This window comes from Phoxinus phoxinus (assembly GCF_949152265.1).
Source record: "Phoxinus phoxinus genome assembly, chromosome: 11".
NCBI classification, from domain to species: Eukaryota; Metazoa; Chordata; class Actinopteri; order Cypriniformes; family Leuciscidae; genus Phoxinus; species Phoxinus phoxinus.
In genome coordinates, this window is record NC_136886.1 from 2,346,815 (window position 1) to 2,370,828 (window position 24,014).

The 24,014-nt window shown below is 37.4% G+C and overlaps 1 protein-coding gene across 1 annotated transcript in view; it reads left to right on the plus strand.

Moving 5' to 3' along the window:
* The first annotated feature begins 3,325 nt into the window (after positions 1-3,325).
* Positions 3,326-24,014, plus strand: part of cdh22 (cadherin 22) — a 198,134-nt gene continuing 177,445 nt past the window's right edge. The window contains exon 1 of the mRNA XM_079628761.1: positions 3,326-3,539. The gene's annotated coding sequence lies outside the window, so the exon portion shown is untranslated. The remainder of the gene's footprint in view (positions 3,540-24,014) is intronic.

Below are 24,014 nucleotides of genomic sequence, written 5' to 3' on the forward strand. Positions count from 1 at the left end.
ACCCAACGGCTGGGTTTGTCCATATTTGACCCAAAATTGGGTTGAAATAACCCAGCATTTTTTAGAGTGTAGGATTAGGGTTTGGTTGAGGATTAGTTGCATGTAATTATGCATAATTTACTGTTATTAAGTAAGTAAGTACATGTAACATATGTAACAAGGACACTGTAAAATAAAGCGTTACCAAAAGTAGTTACTGTAGATATCTATGTAGCTCAATAAGGGAACAATCAATTTTATAAACGTATTTACTGTTTAATCTTCAACATACCGGCGCAAAATCAGGGTGACCATTTTACTGATCTTTTAATTGAACAATTATATATATATACACACTCTAAAAAATGCTGGGTTGTTTTAAACCAATTTTGGGTCAAATATGGACAAACCCAACCATTGGGTTACATTTTTTAATTGCATTTTTGATCCAACGTTTGGGTTTGTCCATATTTGACCCAAAATTGGGTTAAAACAACACTGTAAAAAATGTGGCTGCGATTAGTTATAACAACTTAAAATTTGTTGAGATAACATAAATATCCAACTTAACTAAACTAAATATTTTAAGTCAAGCATGAACACACATACTTTTTAAAGTTGAAACAATGTTGGATTTTAAGTGGTGAAAAATAATCGCAGCAATTTTTTTACAGTGAACCCAGCATTTTTTTTTTGAGTGTATATATATATATATATATATATATATATATATGTAGGCTATATATGTATATTCATTTAGCTAGTAAATTGTCAGTTAGGAGCATCACTGTTTTACTGAGTCATTCCCCAACACTGTTACATACATGCAGATTTTTCTGCTGGAGTAAATCCAAAGTACAAACAGAATTAGACAAGTCAGCCATTGCTAAAGCATTTGTTTGGCCTTTTGCGATGTTCTGTTCATTGACCGCATGATGAACGTGTTTGTTTTCCTCTGGTCAGGTTTGAAAGATTACGGACTCCACGCCTAGAACATCCTGCAAACAAAAATATATACATGTAATATTTAGAAGCTATATTTCTATAGTCAGCATTTCCCAAGACAAGATATTTAAGGCTTCAGAGAGAGGGAGGGATGAAATATGACAAGCAAATTCATGCGAGACAATGATGGATGATCCGCATCCGTAAGTCAAGGTGTGTTGTGGGTAAAACAGCGCTGTAACTTACTTGTAACGTTCAGAGATGGAGGATGTGAACGAGAGAGAGCGAGAAAGATGCTCTAGCACCACCAATCTGCGGTTAAAAGAGTTTTACATTCGATTATTAGATTTGTCAGATACAGAGGGAGGCTTTTAAGGGAGACCGGGGCTAGTTGTCACAGTAACCATGAGGTTTTGAGTAACAAATACATTTTGAACAATGTTGCTGATTTATTAATGCTGCGGCTCACATAAAAAGGAAAATTGTGTCATTATTTACGCACCTTCATGTTGTTCCAAGCCTGCAGGCTGTTATTCCCCCCTGCAAAACACAAAAGGGGAACATTTTGAATGACAGCTCTTCTTCTGTACGTGTTAAATTATAGTGACCACATATTTTACAATTAAAAATGACTCTCAAGCTGTATTTCAAGTCATGCAATGGCTTTGAGCGAGGAATAGACTGAAATTTATTTATGTTTGCTTAAAATTGGCTGTAATTAGAAAGGTTTGAATTTGATGTAAAACATTATTGGTTCTCGATCATGTATTTTTAATTTCGGGTGAACTGAATGGGTTTGCTGTATCACAAAGCCTTCATTGGCTCTGTCGCAGTTGTAAAAGCGAGCGTTCGACTGCACAGAGGAAGATTGTGCCAGATGAAATCTGGAGGGTGTTGTTGGTTTTTCTGGCTGTGACGTACAGCGTTTCACCGTTCACTCAGTGCTTGTCTCTGCGGGTTCACTGCTAGGTGAGATATTGATCAAGACCTCCTCAGCTAGGTACTTAACCCCCGACACACGGTAAATGATGCCACTATCTGCTGGTCTTGTTATGCCGTGTGTCTGGTGTCTGGGGAAAAAGGAAATCTGCCGTGGCGTCAGTGAAATCCTTCCCCCATCCACTGCCTCATGTACAGCAGGACACATAAAGTTCTTCATCACTGGTTCTTTGCAGCACCTTTGGATCAACAAACTGCTTCTTAAAGTGTTTATGACGATACAGGGTTTATGAAATGCAATGATAAAGTGCAATAAAACAGCAAATGTAGGCTTTTTTCCTGCTGTCCACAATCCACAGAAAAGAGGTGGAGAACCAGCAACTCAATCAGGTAAACAGACGTTTGTTAGTGGATAATGATTCCCCATTTTTTATATGGAAAATTAATATACCGGTATGGTAAACATAACTCCAGACACAGGATTCTCTTTAATTTTCCATAGATCATATAGAAAGTAACACACATATATCCAGTATTGGTCTGACACCATGTTGAATTATGTTGCAAATCTAATTTTTTGATCTCCTCCTGCAGCGTTTATTGAATCTGCACTAAATTTGGGTCAGATCATCTTCAGACCATCATGGCCAAAGGCTGTGGAAATCATTTTAATAGTCCAGACCATTCACATTTTACACATCTATAATTCCGGGGTCAAAGAACCGTGTTTGCGTCTTTGCAATGCTTGTATTGACACAAAACTTTGTATGTTTATGAATTGGGAACTGCATATTAGTCTACTCCTACTTTAAAAATATCCTTCTATTGCAAAAGGAGTATGCTAGTATATGAGATTCAGAGTTCATCATGCGTCATTGATACAGTTCCCTAACAATAATCCAGCATCAATTTAGTGACATCGCCAGCTAAAGGTCAAAAGTTCAGTCTAAGCAATTGAATATGTCCATTTATGACTTTTAATGCTTTTCTCAATTAAATGTACTTGCGCTGTTATATTTGGCCCCACCGCTTGCTTAGTGCTGTAATCGGTTGTGTGTCATTAGACTAATGTTTTAATACCGCTGTTCCTCTGTTTTTAACATTTTCCAATGTATTTTGTTATTGTAACATCAGAACAAACTGCATAGTTTCCAGAATCAGTAGAGCTTTATTGATTTTTTTTTCCTGATTTACAGGAGCACTTACTGTACTAATGTACAAGAAGATGCTATATGAACATCTTGACAGCATCATAAACAGAGAAGAACATAAAAGAAGGTATGCAATGAAAAATGAACGAGGTCCGTGCACTTTATGCAAGAAAGGTAAATGAAACATTTCTGCCATAATAACGCATGCACAGAGGGTGTAACACAGTGTGCAAACAGCAGTGTGTGTGTGAACTCTCAGTAAGTCCTGCTCTTATTCAGTCAGTTCTGCTGATCACCGCACGAGGCTGCGCGCTGCTGTCAGACGCGCGCGCTGGAGACAGAAGAGACTCTCATCACGCGCGCCGGCGGAGAGGAGCGCGAGCATCGCATCGCATCGCAACGCGTCTGTCCCCAGCGCTCACACCGCGCCGCATTGAGGATCGTACCGTTATACAGGAGCAGCTCGAAATCCCCGGAACACAGTGCGTAAAATCCACAGCCGAGGCTTCATTGACTGCGCTTCAGGTAAAGCTCCTCTCCATAAACTTGTGCTTTTATAGAGACTTATAGCACTGCATGTGTCCAACTATCGGATTCTTATGCAGAACATCTACTGAGATGTATAATACGGCTGGAGATGTGTCTATAAGGCAGATCATGGCATATATAGAAGGGTTACGCGCAACTTGTTGCCGGTAGTTTGTGTCTGAATCAATACGCCGTTGTATCTTTAATGCGTCTTTTGTTTCCGGTATTATCGATATGTGTATTTGCCTGAATGAAAAGTTGAAAAGAGTTGGCTATATATTCTTTAGACACCGACAGAGATGATCATCTATTGTGCATTATCAAAATATGCTGAGATAGATCGAGATGATTGTTAATGGCAGTGATTCATTGGATTAGTTTGGCAGATCGTTCAAAATATTGCAGAGCATGTTGTCTATTTGTCAACTTGGCGGTATTTTCCAACATAGGCTATACATAGGCTACTGCAAATACAATATAGGGTGAATACAGGTTGGAGACTTGTTTTGTACAAATTATCACATGTTATGAACATTCTAGTTTATCATTTTTAGTAAAAGAATAATATCGACATAATGATGCAGATGATTAAGATTGTCCCGTTTTTACCTGTTCACTTTCTTTGTTTATTTTGTATTGATCGATGCATATTTTAAAGGTGACCATGCTTTTTTTCCACCACTGTAACTCATAATTTAATATCAGGTCAGTATTGATAATTGAGCAGAGTGTTGTAGAAATATCAACTGAACTTCTGTCTCTCTGCGTGTGCTTGAGTGAACGGAGGCTCGGCTCCCCTCAGTGTGTTACTGGAGTGATCACCTATTGATCAGAATCTAAATCTGCTCAGTTAGACTTGAAATTATTGATTTTTGGTGTGATTTATTGGTTTGGTAGATCATTTAGAGTGTTGTCAATAACATTTTGGGGCTACAGTTCTCAACTTTGCAATATTAACCAGCTTGATGTGCTTCTTAAATAGGACATTTCTGTATTTCTTTGTACTGACTAGTGCATATTTTAAAGGCTTGTGTTTTTCAACACTGTAATGCGCTCTCGACATTAGTCATTAAAATAATGCCATTTATTAGTCAAGTGATGGTCTCATATGCGACTGCTGTATGGAAGTTGACTGTGTAGAGGATGAGAGCATCTCTGATGTTTAGAAACTCCCCAAAATTACATTTTGCCGCTATGATAATGGTCAAAACAGTATTTTGATGTTATATGAATTACGTCATGCTTTGTTTGTAATGTAGATAATTGAGTGTTTAATGAATATCACAATGAGAACCCTTTCTTTTTATTTTTAGTCCGTAATTAACTTTCCTTATTTCTGAATTGGATAATGCATGCATGCATGCAGATGATGTGCTTTAATGCATAGACTAATTAATGCATATAATGGTTAATTATGTTAATTTTACCATAGTGATTAGCCACATCATAAGTGCATCATGCAGTCTTTATTCAGTAGATGTCTTAGTTTTAATGTGTGCTTGCAAAATGAATGATCTTTTTCCAACAAGTAAAGCAATGGCACTATTAGGTACATTCTATCTCTGCACCCATGATTGATTTTCTATGCGTTTGGATTGCTTAAAACCGCATTCCCTACTGCACGTTTACACGTTTGCTTTATCTTGTAGTTTCCAGTAAGAGCAAGGCATCTTTGACCGCGTGGTACTTATCCACATCGATACGTCGACATTTCTAAAGCTTTGTCTCCTGAGCGAGCACACATGCCTCCATGTCTTCTACGCGTGTGGGAAAAACTCAGTTTAGTTGTGTGTTTCGTCTCTCGTTCATGAAGCGGTGGCTGTTTGCCCCTTGTTGTGTGTCGACATGATCTCAGTTTAATCCTCTAGCGCCTCGGCTCTGTTCTCACTGATTGTTGTCATTTACCCAGCTCCCCATCGGGCCCCTTGGAGCCCGCATTGGAACTCGATATCCAATCAGTGATTTAGATTATCCAATTAGGCGAGTGATGTATGTCCAGAGATGCCTTAAAGTGTTGCACCCTCGGATTATCCGCCGCTAATGAAACCTGAGTTGCGTCAGTGCATTCCAGCTTGCATGTAATTATCACATTAATTTTTAATGCTGCCATGCAATTCTAAACAGAGTGATGTGGCAGTATTTATGAGTGTCATTGCATTCCCATGCATTTGCTGATCGCTATTGACAGTTATGTTGATATGCGATATAATGCGACTGCAGAGGCCTGTCAGTAGCGCTCCTGTCCGCATATTTTCCATACAAGTTCATACATGCTGCAAACTCACATAAACTAATGTGTTATAGATTCGTCTTGATTTATGTCTCGTGACTGGCAGTGTCGCCTTCGGGTCCTCAGACTAAAGGCTCGGACACGCGGCCCTCTTTGATAGATCGTGTGGAAGAAGCGCCGTGCCACGGACAACATTGATTACCTTTTACTGAGTCTGAGTATAAACCTTAGCGCAGCGGGACGGCGAGGGGGGGGACGTTGATGTATGTTGCCTGAGGGGCGGTAGAGATGACAGATATGGGTTACAAATGAGAGCGGTTTTATGAGTCCTGGAAGGAGGACCATCAGGCCCGTTTAATTGATCTCGGTCTGGCGTTGGAGCTCTGCAGTTTTGCACCTGCTTTAGGTGCCTCTGCCGCAGACCTTTGCTTAAATGATCTGCTGTGTTACGGTCCCACACCTGCTCCGAGATCCGGTTTATGCCAAAGGAACGCGACCCCCCAGTGTTTCCGGCCTCGCTGCCTTCCCGACTGTGTGGGCTTTTCACCCAGTCGCCCGTGAAACAACGGCTGCTTTCTCACTGTTGTTGTAAAGCAGAGTGGGCGATGTGCATGTGCTGAAGTTTCACAGCAGAGCAGAATAGTTTGCTTAACATTTATCTCTGATAACAGCCTCATCTTATTGTACACATTCAAAACTTAATTGAATCTTTATATATCTGTAGCCTATAGTCAACATGGCTTTTGCATCCAGTGTTCAGCAAAACATACAGTATTTCTATTGTAGGGACTTTTTGGCTATAAGAAACATAAAAGAGGGGGTCCGGAAATGTTTGAGAAATATGGAATCTGTTTAAATAAGCAACGTTTTATGATTCTGAAAAAAATATACAAATTTATATCACATTGAAACGTAATTTTGTTTTGCTTTCAAATATTTTCAAAGAAACGTCAAGCAACACATTGAACTAAGAAACTAACTGACTTTCATATGCATTTACATAAACAATTTCTGGCTGCATTTGCTCTACTTAAAAACAAAAACACAGTAAATGGACATTCAATTGAAACATTACATTCATTTAGCTCTTATTCGAGATCTTTTGCTTTTCGTATTTTAATATCCCCCCCCCCCCCCCCCACCTGAACAGGAGGAACGTCAGAGGTGTGTATTTTGTGTACTCCTTTGATTATTTCTGTAATGTGATGTAATTCAGAGTGAAACAAGATATTTTATGAGAAAACTATGTCTGGATTTGATTTTATACATTGGGAATTGATTGGATTTGGATCATGAAAAGTGTGAATTCCATATTAGAAGGTATAGCGAGACCTTAATGTTTTGCAATGGCTGATTTTCTATGACCATTTATTAACTTCGTTTATTAAGATCATCCAATAACACATTGGCCGCAGTGACACCAGCAGACATGGAAAGCAGCTTTAGATGCAGAGCAAGTTATGATGTATTGCACACATATTAACACAGGAATGTTGATTTGAACAGAGAATTTGCTTTGTTTCAAACCTCACTTTTCATTCAGTTCATCCTCAGTCTGTTACCCACAAGGCTTTGTACCGTTTGAAATAAAGAGCGTATTATTAGAATGAACACAAGTTTGCCTCTGCCATTATTCTCTGGCTGCTACCTGTGCCTCGGTCGAGAAGCATGCAAACAGCAGTGGAATAAAATGAAAAGCTGTGTGTATTTTTCAGGTGACAGTGATTACATGCAGGTCAAGTGGCTTTTTCAAGTGCATTTTTGGAGCACCACAACAATAATTCAATAATTACTGTCATTACTCTGTCAGGCTGTATTGCTGTTATTCAAAACGCTACCCTTGAGAATGAGTCTTTATTTGAATATGGACCAAATAAAATTATTCTGGCATGCAACAAATCCCAAAAAGCATTGTGCATGCTTAATTATTCATGTTTTGCATGTAGTGGTAGAAGCGCAGGATGAAATCTTTTAAGACCTCTGTGAGACACTGCTATTAGCTTGTCATGTAGGAAATGTTGAGCTTATGGCACTGCTGGTCACTTCACACGTTTTCTCTGAGTGGATTTCTATCTGATCGTGAAAAGACCAGATGTAAATCTCTCTGTAATCACTTCATGAGGTGGTTTGACACGCATTCCGAACGAAACTGGACAAGTGTAAGATATATTAAAGATATTCGCCACAGATTTGACAGATATTCACCACAGATATGACAGATATTCACCACAGATATGACAGATATTCGCCACAGATATGACAGATATTCGCCACAGATATGACAGATATTCACCACAGATATGACAGATATTCACCACAGATATGACAGATATTCGCCACAGATATGACAGATAATCGCCACAGATATGACAGATATTCGCCACAGATATGACAGATATTCGCCACATATTTGACAAATATTCGCCACATATTTGACAGATATTCGCCACAGATATGACAGATATTCGCCACAGATATGACAGATAATCGCCACAGATATGACAGATATTCGCCACAGATATGACAGATATTTGCCACAGATATGACAGATATTCGCCACAGATATGACAGATATTCGCCACAGATATGAAAGATATTTGCCACAAATATGACAGATATTCGCCACAGATATGACAGATATTCGCCACAGATTTGACAGATATTCTCCACAGAAATTACATATATTCGCCACAGATTTGACAGATATTCGCCACAGATATGACAGATATTCGCCACAGATATGACAGATATTCGCCACAGATATGACAGATATTCGCCACAGATATGACAGATATTCGCCACAGATTTGACAGATATTCGCCACAGATATGACCAATATTCGCCACAGATTTGACAGATATTCGCCACAGATATGACAGATATTCGCCACAGATATGACAGATATTCGCCACAGATATGACAGATATTCGCCACAGATGTGACAGATATTCACCACAGATATTCGATATTCGCCACAGATATTCGATATTCGCCACAGATATTCGATATTCGCCACAGATATGACAGATATTCGCCACAGATATGACAGATATTCGCGACAGATATGACAGATATTCGCCACAGATTTGACAGATATTCGCCACAGATTTGACAGATATTCGCGACAGATATTCGATATTCGCCACAGATATGACAGATATTCACCACAGATATGACAGATATTCGCCACAGATATGACAAATATTCACCACAGGTATGACAGATATTTGCCACAGATATGACAGATATTCACCACAGATATGACAGATATTCACCACAGGTATGACAGATATTCGCGACAGATATGACAGATATTCGCCACAGATTTGACAGATATTCACCACAGATATGACAGATATTCACCACAGATATGACAGATATTCACCACAGGTATGACAGATATTTGCCACAGATATGACAGATATTCGCCACAGATTTGACAGATATTCGCCACAGATATGACAGATATTCACCACAGATATGACAGATATTCATCACAGATATGACAGATATTCGCCACAGATATGACAGATATTCGCCACAGATTTGACAGATATTCGCGACAGATATGACAGATATTCACCACAGATATGACAGATATTCACCACAGGTATGACACATATTCGCCACAGATATGACAGATATTCACCACAGATATGACAGATATTCGCCACAGATATGACAGATATTGACCACAGGTATGACAGATATTCACCACAGATTTGACAGATATTCGCCACAGATATGACAGATATTCACCACAGGTATGACACATATTCGCCACAGATTTGACAGATATTCGCCACAGATTTGACAGATATTCGCCACAGATTTGACAGATATTCGCCACAGATATGACAGATATTCGCCACAGATATGACAGATATTCACCACAGATATGACAGATATTCACCACAGATATGACAGATATTCACCACAGGTATGACAGATATTCACCACAGATATGACAGATATTCGCCACAGATATGACAGATATTCACCACAGATATGACAGATATTCACCACAGATATGACAGATATTCGCCACAGATATGACAGATATTCACCACAGATATGAGAGATTTTCGCCACAGATTTGACAGATATACGCCACAGATTTGACAGATATTCACCACAGATATGACAAATATTCACCACAGATATGACAGATATTCACCACAGATATGACAGATATTCACCACAGATATGACAGATATTCGCCACAGATTTGACAGATATTCGCCACAGATATGACAGATATTCACCACAGATATGAGAGATATTCGCCACAGATTTGACAGATATTCGCCACAGATTTGACAGATATTCACCACAGATATGACAGATATTCACCACAGATATGACAGATATTCGCCACAGATATGACAGATCGCCACAGATTTGACAGATATTCGCCACAGATATGACAGATATTCACCACAGATATGAGTGATATTCGCCACAGATTTGACAGATATTCGCCACAGATTTGACAGATATTCGCAACAGATATTCGATATTCGCCACAGATATGACAGATATTCGCCACAGATATGACAGATATTCGCCACAGATATGACAGATATTCGCCACAGATATGACAGATATTCGCCACAGATATGACAGATATTCGCCACAGATCTGACAGATATTCGCGACAGATATTCGATATTCGCCACAGATGTGACAGATATTCACCACAGATATGACAGATATTCACCACAGATATGACAGATATTCGCCACAGATATTACAGATATTCGCGACAGATATTCGATATTCGCCACAGATGTGACAGATATTCACCACAGATATGACAGATATTCACCACAGATATGACAGTATTCACCACAGATATTACAGATATTCGCCACAGATTTGACAGATATTCGCCACAGATATGACAGATATTCGCCACAGATATGACAGATATTCGCCACAGATTTGACAGATATTCGCGACAGATATTCGATATTCGCCACAGATGTGACAGATATTCACCACAGATATGACAGATATTCACCACATATATGACAGATATTCGCCACAGATTTGACAGATATTCGCCACAGATATGACAGATATTCGCCACAGATTTGACAGATATTCGCCACAGATTTGACAGATATTCGCCACAGATTTGACAGATATTCACCACAGATATAACAGATATTCGCCACAGATATGACAGATATTCACCACAGATATGACAGATATTCGCCACAGATATGACAGATATTCGCCACAGATTTGACAGATATTCGCGACAGATATTCGATATTCGCCACAGATGTGACAGATATTCACCACAGATATGACAGATATTCACCACAGATATGACAGATATTCACCACAGATATGACAGATATTCGCCACAGATTTGACAGATATTCGCGACAGATATTCGATATTCGCCACAGATGTGACAGATATTCACCACAGATATGACAGATATTCACCACATATATGACAGTATTCACCACAGATATTACAGATATTCGCCACAGATTTGACAGATATTCACCACAGATATGACAGATATTCGCCACAGATATGAAAGATATTCACCACAGATATGACAGATATTCGCCACAGATATGACAGATATTCACCACAGATATGACAGATATTCGCCACAGATATGAAAGATATTCACCACAGATATGACAGATATTCACCACAGATATGAAAGATATTCACCACAGATTTGACAGATATTCGCCACAGATATGACAGATATTCACCACAGATATGACAGATATTCGCCACAGATATGAAAGATATTCACCACAGATTTGACAGATATTCGCCACAGATATGACAGATATTCACCACAGATATGACAGATATTCGCCACAGATATGACAGATATTCGCCACAGATATGACAGATATTCGCCACAGATATGACAGATATTCACCACAGATATGACAGATATTCGCCACAGATATGACAGATATTCGCCACAGATATTACAGATCATATAAAGTATATTAATTGAACAAACATTGATTCTTTTATTTATCAAAATGAACCAAAAATCGTACCAACTTTGCTAAGGGTATTGTTTTGAACAAGTATTAATGTAGACATTTAAAAAACACAATTTTTAACTAAAGTATTTGTATAAATAATGTGTGTATTTTGCCCCGTGTGTCTGTGGGGTAAAACGCCAACCTTGCCACTAAAAATCTTTTATGATTTATTTTCACACAAAATCTGTTGCTCCATCAATGTTCAATAAAAACATAAATATTTTTTCTCCAATCATACACTATGAGAGCAGTGAAAAGCACATTTTTCTTAGGATGTGCCTTTAGCCCCGTTGCACCCTGTACTTTTTGCTGAAAAATGTTGCATGACACATCGACATAAAAAAAGACACAACAGCATTTTCCTGACTTCTGGATCCCACTGTACATGATCGATCATCATAAAGAGACGTGAAAGTGAAATCTGTGGGTTTTGACTGGAATGAAAATAATCAAATGTGAAATCGACTCCCTCTTCACAGTTTCAGAGTGTATTCTCTTTCTTCCCGTCGTTGCTGGTCATCCAGTCGGATGTTACCATGGTAATTTAGCTTGGCTGGATGAGTTGGCATTTGTCTGAGGAGACGGCAGTAAATACATGTTAGAATGTCTCACACGGGCTTCTTTATGAGTTGCATCAGACATGGATGTGTTTTTCTGGAGAAAGAGAGCGGCTCTGCTTTGTTGCTCTGTCAATGGTCCGTACGTCGCCCGCAGTGCATCCTGGCAGACGCACAAACAAAATATATATAAATAAGTATATTAACCATAATTAATTTGCATGGCATTCAGTGGAAAGCTGTAGATTTTCAGCAGTAATTAACCAGCACTAAACAGGCCATCTGCGATTGCTTTAGAGTTCCCCGAGGACAGTTGTGTTGCTCAAAGGTTGCTCTATCATTGCTCAGGAGACTTAATGTATCCTTAATATGTCTCTGAATAGAAATGAGTTTAAGCATGTTCCCCGTTGAAGAAGAAATAAAAATAGATGCAGATATAGTAAGAGCATGGTGTGGGGATAGCTCAGATAATTTGGTCTCGGGAGAATTTGTTGAGTTCATATTGAGACTTTGGTATCTTTGCAGATCTGAGAAACACAGTTTGAGATGTTTTCTGAAACTCTAGAGGAGATGCTTGTGAGATTTCTGGACTTTTCCACAGACGATCCTCTGAGAAGAAGCTGGAGACTTCAGCAAAACACTCCATTTGCTCTTCATCTAATCTCAGCGCTGTCTAAGAAATATGCCAAGTCACATTTATTTCTATAGTGCTTTTCACAATGCACAATGTTTCAAAAGTAGCTTTACTGATAATGTGCATACTATATTAACATATTCATGCCATTCGTCACATTTAGCAGACTAGAGCTGAACGATAATATAGTTTTGCAATGATATGTAATTATTGTGAAATTTTCAGGCAATATTAGAGAAGATTGTTTAAAAGTAAATCCAAATAATTTCTCAGTGAATATCCAGTGCTTTATTTAAAGAGCTGGGTGATACTATAGTTTACATTTTAATACAAGAAAGCAGTTGAGATTTATATACACATACAGTATAGCTGTGTACACTCTAAAAAAGGCTGGGTTGTTTCAACCCAATTTTGGGTCAAATATGGACAAACTCAAACGTTGGGTTATAAATGTAATTTAAAAATGTAACCCAACGGCTGGGTTTGTCCATATTTGACCCAAAATTGTTGTGGATAATGTTGGATATACAACATTATAAATGTGTGATATGAAAGAGATCTCCTTTCAGAAGAAGTTAACATGAAATCAAAAGTAAAATGGGTTGTAGAAATCATGTTATATTGACTTTGCTTTTGGAATTGAACCTCTCAGGTCTTTTTTTCTCTCTCGGTTTCATTTCTTCCCTCTTAAAAAACTTTCACTCACCATCCGGTCTTAAATTTTAAAATGCTGCAGAATTATGCAGGTTTCCATCCCTCTGTGTTCACTCGAGGTCTGGAGCGGGTCATGTGCAGCTACAGGCTTTTCTCGGAAAACACATCTCCATCGATGCTGGATGCACTCTCAACAATGCAGGGTTGTTTTAACCCAAATTTGGGTCAAATATGGACGCAATCGTTGGGTTAAAAATTGATGTGTATTCTATATTAACATATTCATGCCATTTGTCACATTTAGCTGACTAGAGCTGGACAATAATATAGTTTTTAGCGATGATATGTAATTATTTGTGAAATTTTCAAGCAATATAGTGAAAATTGTTTACACTCTAAAAAATGCTGGGTTGTTTCAACCCAATTTCGGATCAAATATGGACAAACCCAGCCATTGGGTTAAATTTTTTAATTACATTTTTAACCCAACGTTTGGATTTGTCCATATTTGACCCAAAATTGGGTTGAAACAACCCAGCATTTTATAGAGTGTACAAGTAAATCCAATATTTTTTCAGTGGTTTATTTAAAGAGCTAGGTGATAATATAGCTTACATTTTAATACATCACCATTGATGCTGGATGCACTCTGAAAAATGCAGGGTTGTTTTAACCCAAATTTGGGTCAAATATGGACAAACCCAATCGTTGGGTTAAAAATGTAAAAATTGAAATTGAACGGCTTGGTTTGTCCAAATTTGGGTTAAAACAACCCTGCATTTTTCAGACTCAGAGTGTGTGTTCGGACTCAGCGTTCTCTGTCTAGTAATGTTCCTAGGCCTCTAGACTGGGAAACTGGATGGTCTGTGACTCTGAAATGCTCAAGAATCATCCTGATCTTCTCCTTCGGCCACCCGAACTGCAACCCACAGTTACTCTGAGGCAAAGCCCTGTGATAGGATGAACTGCATCGTCCCTTCGCTCGCGGTAGCCATCAAAATAAGCCCTCAATACCAAACATCTCCCTGAAAATGATTCATCTTGTTGAGTTATTGCCCGTTGTTCACCTCTAGAGCACGGCAGTATTACTGGAGCCATTCATATTTGATTATGGCTATTGCGGACGGCCCCGGCACAGCTTGAGGAATTCCAATCTCTGCGAATGCGTGTTGACTTTGTGAGCGAGTGGCCGTTTGGTCAAGCCGGAGACCCTACATCACCAATGTGACACGAGCCCTGCCGTCTCAGGCAAGCTTTGATCAGGTCCACCTTTCTGGTCCCAGTCCCAGTGTACGGCCCTCCATCCACCCCAGGACGAGGAGTCTTTATTCGGCTCCGGTGATGCTGTGTGAAATAATGACCGTATTACTCATGATATGAGTCAGCCTTTCAAATTCAATCTTCTTTTTTTTTTGCTCTCAAAAACTAGACTGTCTGTATAGAAAATTGGAAAAAAAAAATGTTTTTAAACTAACATTAAAACATAGACATTGCTAAAAATGTAAAGCATTGTTTTTGTGTGTGTGTGTGTGTGTGTGTGTGTGGGGAAGTTGTTGTTGTGAAGTTTTTCCATTGCAAAAAAACAACTGTGGTAACTTGGTAATTAGTAGATAAATAAATGTTATGAAGATCTAATATAATTTTTTGTTGTAGTTTTGAATTCCTATTTATTCTCCTAATGTTTTTTTTATTCTCTATTATGAAACCAATTAGGAAAGCAATTTTTTAACTGGATTATATTTTGCCCCCACATTGTATTTTCCATAGATTATAATTACATATTTTATCATATTATATTATATAACATAATATGATTAATATAATATAATATAATTTAATATAATATTTAACTTTTATTATATGGTGAAGCACATTTTCACCCAGAAATTCTCATCATTATAATGCAAAAAAAATAAAAAAAATAAAATAAAATAAAAATAAAATAAAAAAGCAACATAAAAAAATACAGTAATAAATAAATTGTATTTTCTGGACACAGAGTTTGTCTTTATGAATTTGTATGTAAAGTCTTATTGTGAACATTATTCCAACGTTTGTCTGAATTTGTGATCTTTCGTGTATTAATTCCTAATGGATAAAATCAGTCCTGTAATATGTTCTTCCTTATTGAATATACATGTTCTTTTTAAATGTGACATTTCAGAAGTAGAGTTGTGATTTCCATGCATGTTGTTTTGATCAGACATTGGAAACTTCATCCATACGGTTTTACTGCAGCAAAACAGTATTTCGTGACATTATTGCAGATGCATTGAGATTTGACTTGAGGACGGCAGTGTTTAGAGTGACAGTGTGCAGTTTATCTCTGACAGTGTGTGTGTGTGTGTGTGTGTGTGTGTGTGTGTGATAGACTGAACCAAATTGATGGTGGCATGAAAGAAAGAAAGAGAAAAGAGAGCTTGCCTGCTGTCAGGCTGCACGACTCCAGCTGATGGTCTACAGCTCAGGTGTGTGTGTGTGTGTGTGTGTGTGTGTGTGTGTGTGTGTGTGTGTGTGTGTGTGTGTGTGTGTGTGTGTAACGGGAAGTTAAAAGCTCGACTACATCACACAAGCGGCTCTGCAGAGGGAGATAATACTGCTGGTGGGAAAGAAGATCTCTTTGATATGTCGATTGTTTCTCCTAGACATTAATTTGATAAAACGGAAAGCACATGGAGATTCCTCCCGCTCCTCTCGTGAGAAGTGTGTCTGTATTAATGATGCACACAAGTTCAGAAACAGACATTTTGGTTTTGGCTGAAATAGTTTGGAGGACTGACATCATGAACTGAACACGCTAAAATTAACAGTCAAAATCAAAGTTGACAGAAATATATTACTGTCATGTGATAAAATGTACTTCTCAAACAACAACAACAACAACAATACACTATTATTATTATTATTATTAATAATAATAATAAAGCAATATCATTTAACCAAGATATTTTTACTACAAGTTCAGTTGTACTGCATCTTATTTGTCAAAAATATATATATATATTTTTTAAATAAATAAACATTTTGTTGAAAGTTGTAATAACATTTGTAATAGATTTTTAAATTGTTAAGTTTTATAAATTAATTTCAATAGACAATTTTTTATTATTTATTTATTTATTTTCAGATTTTCAGATTCATTTAAATTCATGAAAGTAATTAAAACGTTTTTTTTTTTTTATTGAACAAAAAAAAAAATCATTATGGGGGACGGGGGGACGGGACTGTAATGATTTAGTCCAGGCAAGATGTAGAGAACCCAAATGCAACTTTATTTCCAAAACGTGATCAAACATAAAACAAAGGCATGAAACAAAAACTAGAACATCAACTGGAAACATTCAATACTGGACAAAGACACAGGCAAACATGAGCGCTTAATACACAGAGTAATTACAAGACCAGGAACACCTGTGAACAATGATCAGACGATTACCAATGAGGAGACACATGGCAGGATCACATGACAAACAGAGAATCATCACATCACATGACAAGAACAAGACACAAACCCAAAACGTGACAAAAAATGATTTTGGTTTTTGGCCAAGTGCATCCAGAATTTTACACTATTGATCTTACTTCACATTTAATCCACATCCCATCAGCCTCAGTATTTACTGGTATTGGGAATCTCATATCGGTGGTCCACTAAACTAAGGACTCTATTAAGACTCGCGAGCTATGAAAGAGCAATATGATGTTCCTCCGGGAGCCGTGCTGAGGTCGGGTCGTCTCACAGTTAATATGAGGAGACACGAGAGCCCAGACTCTAGATCAGCACATTCTAGCCTGAATATCTGTCATATAGAAACACACTCTCAGATTGATAATGCACAGCATATACACATGTTTCCTTTTTGCTAGAGTATCTGCTCTTTTGTTAAGATGTAAATGAGTGACTACACAAAAGCTGATGGAATGATGTCCATGTATGGAGCGGTTTATGAGAGCGTACGGATGCATGCGTCACAATAGCACGTGCAGATGAATGTTTCTGTTATTATGTGCTTTGCGTTGTATCAGATTATGCCACATGCTGACAATAACATGAATATATTGTGTGGTTTTTTTAAAGAAAGGATAGCATGCATTATAGTGTGGGAGACGCTCGATGGGGTTTAAGTATGAATGTTTAACATTTGTAGATATGGCAGTTGTGTCAGGATGTACGCCTTGACAATTGAACATCCAGATTTTAATCATCTCTGGATTTGTGTCTCGCTGTGTCCTGAAGTGTATGTGCTCGGAATTTCCTTATTGCCGTATATATGTTTAGTTGTGTGTGTGTGTGTGTGTGTGTGTGTGTGTGTGTGTGTGGGTGTGTGTATCTGTCTATGTAGGGCTACATTCACACTGTATAACAAACGTGGCTCGTTCTCTTTCTATGCTAAAATTTTCTTTTTAAACCAAAGTCAAAAAAGTTTGTAAAAAAAAAAAAAAAATATATATATATATTTTTTTTTTACAAACTTTTATATATATAGGTATATATATATATATATATATATATATATATATATATATATATATATATATATATATATATATTTTTTTTTTTTAGGGGTGTCAAGCGATTAAAGATTTAATAAAAAAAACTAATTAATTACACAATATGACATCAAAACTGGTTTTACCCCCAAAACATAATTTAAAGTCATTGTGTTAAATGAGAAAAGCATCAGATAGAAGCTTTTGAATTTTTTTTATTTGATTTAATATAGAATTTATTACACATAAACGTATCGGCTTCTACGGCCATGAGGGTGAGTAAATGATTTTCATTTTTGGGTGAACTTTAACTTTAATGGGTGTTTTATTAATATGGATTAAAAAAAAAAAAGTTTTATGAAGTCATACAGTGGTCAATGTCTAAATGAGTAAGTCATTGAATCATTCATTTATTCGATTCGTTCAAATGGCTGATCCATATTTTCGTTTACAAATTGAGCAAAAGCAGACAATATTGTGTCTAAAATAAAACACAATATTAACTTCTTATTTATTGAACAGTATAAAATCAATATCACATTTGCACTGGTATGATATTGTGCACATTAATCATGTGATATTGCTATATGATATAAAGGAGACAAAAACTGGGCACATTTTTGCCCTGATATCTTTAATTCGTCCCCAATCAACTTTATGAAATGAAACTATACGCCGGTACATCGACAGCCCTAATATTTTTATTTATTTATTGTCACAATATTTCCTGAATATTTGAAATAAATACTTAGTACTTAAGTGTATAATTTACTAGAAAAAAATAATAATTAAGAATTGCTGTTTAATTTAACTTAATGATTTTATATTTAAATAAGTTTTTTTGGCATAAATGATTGGACTAAAGAACCCTAGGGAACATTAATGAATGTTTTTTTCTAAGGTTGTGTGGTGAGCTTGTGTTTCTCTGTTTGCTGTATCAAAATTATAACAAATAAAGGCTTGAAATATCTCATTTTGCATGTAATGAGACATATAATAACAATATAATACATTAGTTTCACATTTTAAGTTGAATTACTGAAATAATTTAAGTTTTGCACCATATTCAAATTTTTCAAGTTTCACCCGTAAATCCGCCGGCCTGTGAGCCGTATAAACTCCTCTTTCAATGTGAAGAAGTTATGATATGACCACGCACATCTGTTTAATGTCACACTGTTATAAGTTCACATGTTTAATCTGAGGATACAGTGGGATTTGATGCAATGATCTTGGAGAGATTAGGGGTGGTGCCGGGACGGGACTTCGCCTGTTGTTTTACTGCCGTAATGGGCTTTGTAAGTTAATACCCCGGAGACACGACAACTCATCTGAGCCGGTCTCGGACTGCCCCACTTCTCCTTCAGTAAAGCCCAAGGATGGGAGATTTCCCACACGATGGCCCAGCTCCTACTCTGAGCAGAAGCACTGGGAGTTGTGTTGAATATGAGAGATCATTCCTGACACACGCGGTGGACGCCGGTCACTGGCATTGTCTTGGCATCGCTTGTGCAGTTTTGAGACGGTCCTCATGTGATGCAGAGGACGACAACAACAGAAGCGCATCTTCACGCTCTATTTTCAGCCAGATGCGTCCAGAGCCGTGACCTTTCTGTTGGTCATGGGTGAATAGTTTGGAGGCACTGGTCATTTCTACTTAATGAACGTGTCCGGCGTTGTCGTGTAATGTAGATTGCCAGGGCTAAATCTGGTCTAAGCTCTGCGCCGGCTAACACACACATCGTGACGGTGCATTCTCAGATATTGTTAACAGCGGTGTGTTTTAATTATGTCTGCTGGACAACTAATTGACACGCTTTCCCCTCCTTTCTATGTTTTATGGTAATTTTCCTCAATTGCTGAAGTGTATATGCATTTAGAAAAAAAATATGAAAATAATTGGCAGATAAGGGTGCCTGTCATGAAAATAAAATAGGCTTCATTTCTAAATTGTATGTTTTTTCTATCTCTTTTTATTATTTTTTGCTTTGTGAGGAAAAATCGTAACTTAACATGATTTTGACAGTTTCACCCAGTCAAGTCAAGTCACCTTTTTATAAAGCGCTTTTTACAATACAGATTATATCAAAGCAGCTTCACAGTGATAACATGAAAATAATGCAACAACGTTTGTTTCTAGAAGAAAAATGCGTCATCGTCCACATTAAGGCAGATCAATAATATGGGCTATTTTTTAATAGACTTGAAAATGCACATTCCGAACTTAAATGGTTGTAATTCAAGAATGCTTTGGAATATAGATGTAAGAAGACATTTGGCAGATTTTTGTAGAAGTGAAATAAATTAAGAAAGTTAAACAGAAAAAAAGTTATAGAAGTTTGAGTTTATGAAAATTTACAATGTAAATTTTTTTATTATTCATATTTTATATAAAATATATATTTTCAAAACCTGGTGGACTCTAAAAATGCAACAAAATCAAAGCCAAAAATCTGAACAAGTTGTGTTTCAAATTTTAGGTTGATATCTCAAAAAATCAGCTTTCAGTGAGATTTAGTTTGTGCGCAGTACCACACTTCTCCACTAGTGGACATTACTGCCCATATAAGGGTGCCTCCATCTCCATATGTTGTTTGAGTCTGAACCATTATTTTTACAATTTTCATACAATTTATGAAGTAGACATCCTATTCAGAAGTAGTGTTAGAAGTTTGGCAGATTTTGAAATGAATTCAACCTCTAAGAAACACAAAAGATCACGTATGTGCATTATAGCTCACTGCCACATCACTAATGCTGAATCTAGTATTGTTTTCTTTATATTTAAAACATTTTCAAACAGTTTTTTCTAAAAGAATTGAATGGATGCTATCTTTTGAACTCTTGGCATGAAAACAAACTGAGGTTTCTACCATTCTTTCATGATTTTTCATGTTCATCACTATTTCAAAATAAAGGTCTCAACACGCCTTAGGAGTATGAACATATTCTTGTTGCAAATGGATAAATTACGGCTCCTCTGTAATGTATTTTAAAAATCAGTCAATAAATATGTAAACTAGAGATTGTAAGCTTTCAAATGATATAGTTTATCAAGATTGGTTTATGTTTAGTATAGGATATTACTGTTTTAAATATGTAATGGCTGTGGCAATATAAGTAAGGCAGATCAATGATATTGTTGAATATTAAATGTCTCCAACTAAGCGAGCCAAAAGCCAAGGCAACAGTGATACCATGCTGCTATTTTAGGGTTTACCACATTTATGTACATGAGCTTCATAGCGAATAACTGAACACAGCTGAGGTGAAAAATAAAGCATCCAAACTTTCCAGAAGAAGTCACTTTCCACTTTCCAGTCACCTCTAAAATACATCAGATAAAGACTGAGAACGAGCCTTCATCTGCGATCTGAACCCCATCGCACATAGAGATGGATTTCTGATTTAATTTTACAGCAATCAACCCAAACTATTCCTACTCGAAATGGAAATGACATTTGAGAGAGACACATGTGCGCCTCCTGTAATTGGCTCAGACGGCTATTTTACAAGGCGCAGATTTAAATGACATAATTCCCCGTGTGATGATAAGAGCTGTGGGTTTAATTATGGCTTTATCTTTAGGTACAGTGTCACGTCATCGCCTAGGTTTGTTTACCGCTGGTGATTTACTACTAAGGGCGCCTGTTACGTGCTGATAAAGCGCTCATTACACACGAGGTCTCGATAACAACACCTGGAGTGGAAAGGCGGCGCCGTTCAATTGGGATCCGTCAGACGTCACGCTTCTCAGGCGCTAGCGGTTACGCAGCGATTTGTCTTTGCTTAATTATTTATGCCTTGCGTTTCCTTGCTGTGCTTTTTGCAGACTTGTAGATGAAAGGCTTGCATTTGAAGCCTGTGTGTTTGCTTGTGACGTGTGGCGTATTGCATTAGTTTCGGTGTGTTGTGCTGATAGTTGTGATGCTGCTAGCATGCGCGGGGTGGACAGACGGCAGTGTCGCTGATCTCTGAAACAAATAAAAACGATGTTCTGAGGGGAACAGTAATTTAATTTAATCATTTAATCGTGGCGTGTGTGATAATGTCCCACTTATCAGGGTGGGTCAAGAGGCCTTCATGTTGAATTGACTGTCAGATGACGTTCTCTCTCTCGACCCTGAGCAGTGTTGGCGTTTAGCTAGCTAGGGAACTGAGAGTGGCGCTAGTAGCTTTCATGAGCAAAACTAAACCAAAAACTTTGTTTACTCATGGCAATCCAAACCCTAAATGGTACAGCTGCAATTTATAACTTAGTAATGGTGTTTCTAGTTATATTAGTTGTATTTAGTGTAAATTATTAGCACGTACGCACACACGCACTGTAACGGCCACACACACACCACGCACGCATGCACGCACACACACCACGCACGCACTGTAACAGCCACACACACACACCATGCACGCACGCACTGTAACGGCCACACACACACACACACACACACACCACGCACGCACTGTAACGGCCACAGACACACAAATTCTTCAGAAATCATGATGATTTGCTGCTCAAGAAACATTTATGATTATTATCAATGTTGAAAACAGGTATGCTGCTGCTTTATATTTCTGAAGAAAACCGTGACACATTTTTTTCAGGATATTTTGAAAGATTAAAAGCATCTATTTGAAATAGAATCTTTTGTAACATTATAAATGTCTTAACTGTCACTTTTGATGAGTTTAATATGTCCTTGATGAATAAACGTATTCATTTATAAAAAAAATTATAATAATAAAAACGGACCGTGAGCGATAACAGAATAAAGTAACACTTTATTTTACAGTGTCCTTGTTACATATGTTACATGTACTTGCCATAATAACAACAGCAGTAAATTATGCATAATTACATGCAACTAATCCCCAACCAAACCCTAATCCTACCCTAACCCTATAGTAACACATACACATGTTAATTACTTGAAAAAAATGCATGTTGTTAATTAATGACTAAGTACATACATATATAATTACACTGTAACAATTACCCCCCCCCCCCCCCCCCCTCCCCCCAAACAATATACTTTAGCTGTAATAATTATATAGTGGGCTGGATGTGGACAAACCCTCGTCCAGCCTCAGAACAGGAGTGTGTGTCCAAGAGGAGGTGTGTGTTCACGCTGGTCTCCGCTGCCATGAATCCACTGTTGTGTCACTCCAGATCTGAGTGTGAATCCTCCACGTGCTCCTGGAACGGTCAGCGCATGATTGATGTGCGTCTGGCTCTGTGCCTGTGGACACACATGTCTGCGGTGACCACCTCTATGGTTCTGTATGCATAAAAGCTTCATGATACACGTCACTATTAATCCCATTGTTTCAGTTTGAGTCCTCTATTAAGAGCTCTGACATGTAAAGGCAAAAAGAAAACCGCAGGCGTCTTCAGACAGAGGTGTTTCTGAATAACATTTACTTGACGGAGTTCAAATTGCTAGTTTTGCCTAATATGAATGAACTCATTTGAAACACAATGAGGCAAAAATCCTGGACTGACATTTTTCTTATTCAGTATTTCTATTACAGTTTTCTGTTATTATTAAGAATGTTATTACAATTTTGTATAGTAATACATTATTAAAATATAATTATTTTTGTATTTAAATAATTACTTACTATAATTAAGATATATATATATATATATATATATTAAATTGTCTATCTATCTATCTATCTATCTATCTATCTATCTATCTATCTATCTATCTATCTATCTATCTATCTATCTATCTATCTGTCTGTCTGTCTGTCTGTCTGTCTGTCTGTCTGTCTGTCTGTCTGTCTGTCTGTCTGTCTGTCTGTCTGTCTGTCTGTCTGTCTGTCTGTCTGTCTGTCTGTCTGTCTGTCTATCTATCTATCTATCTA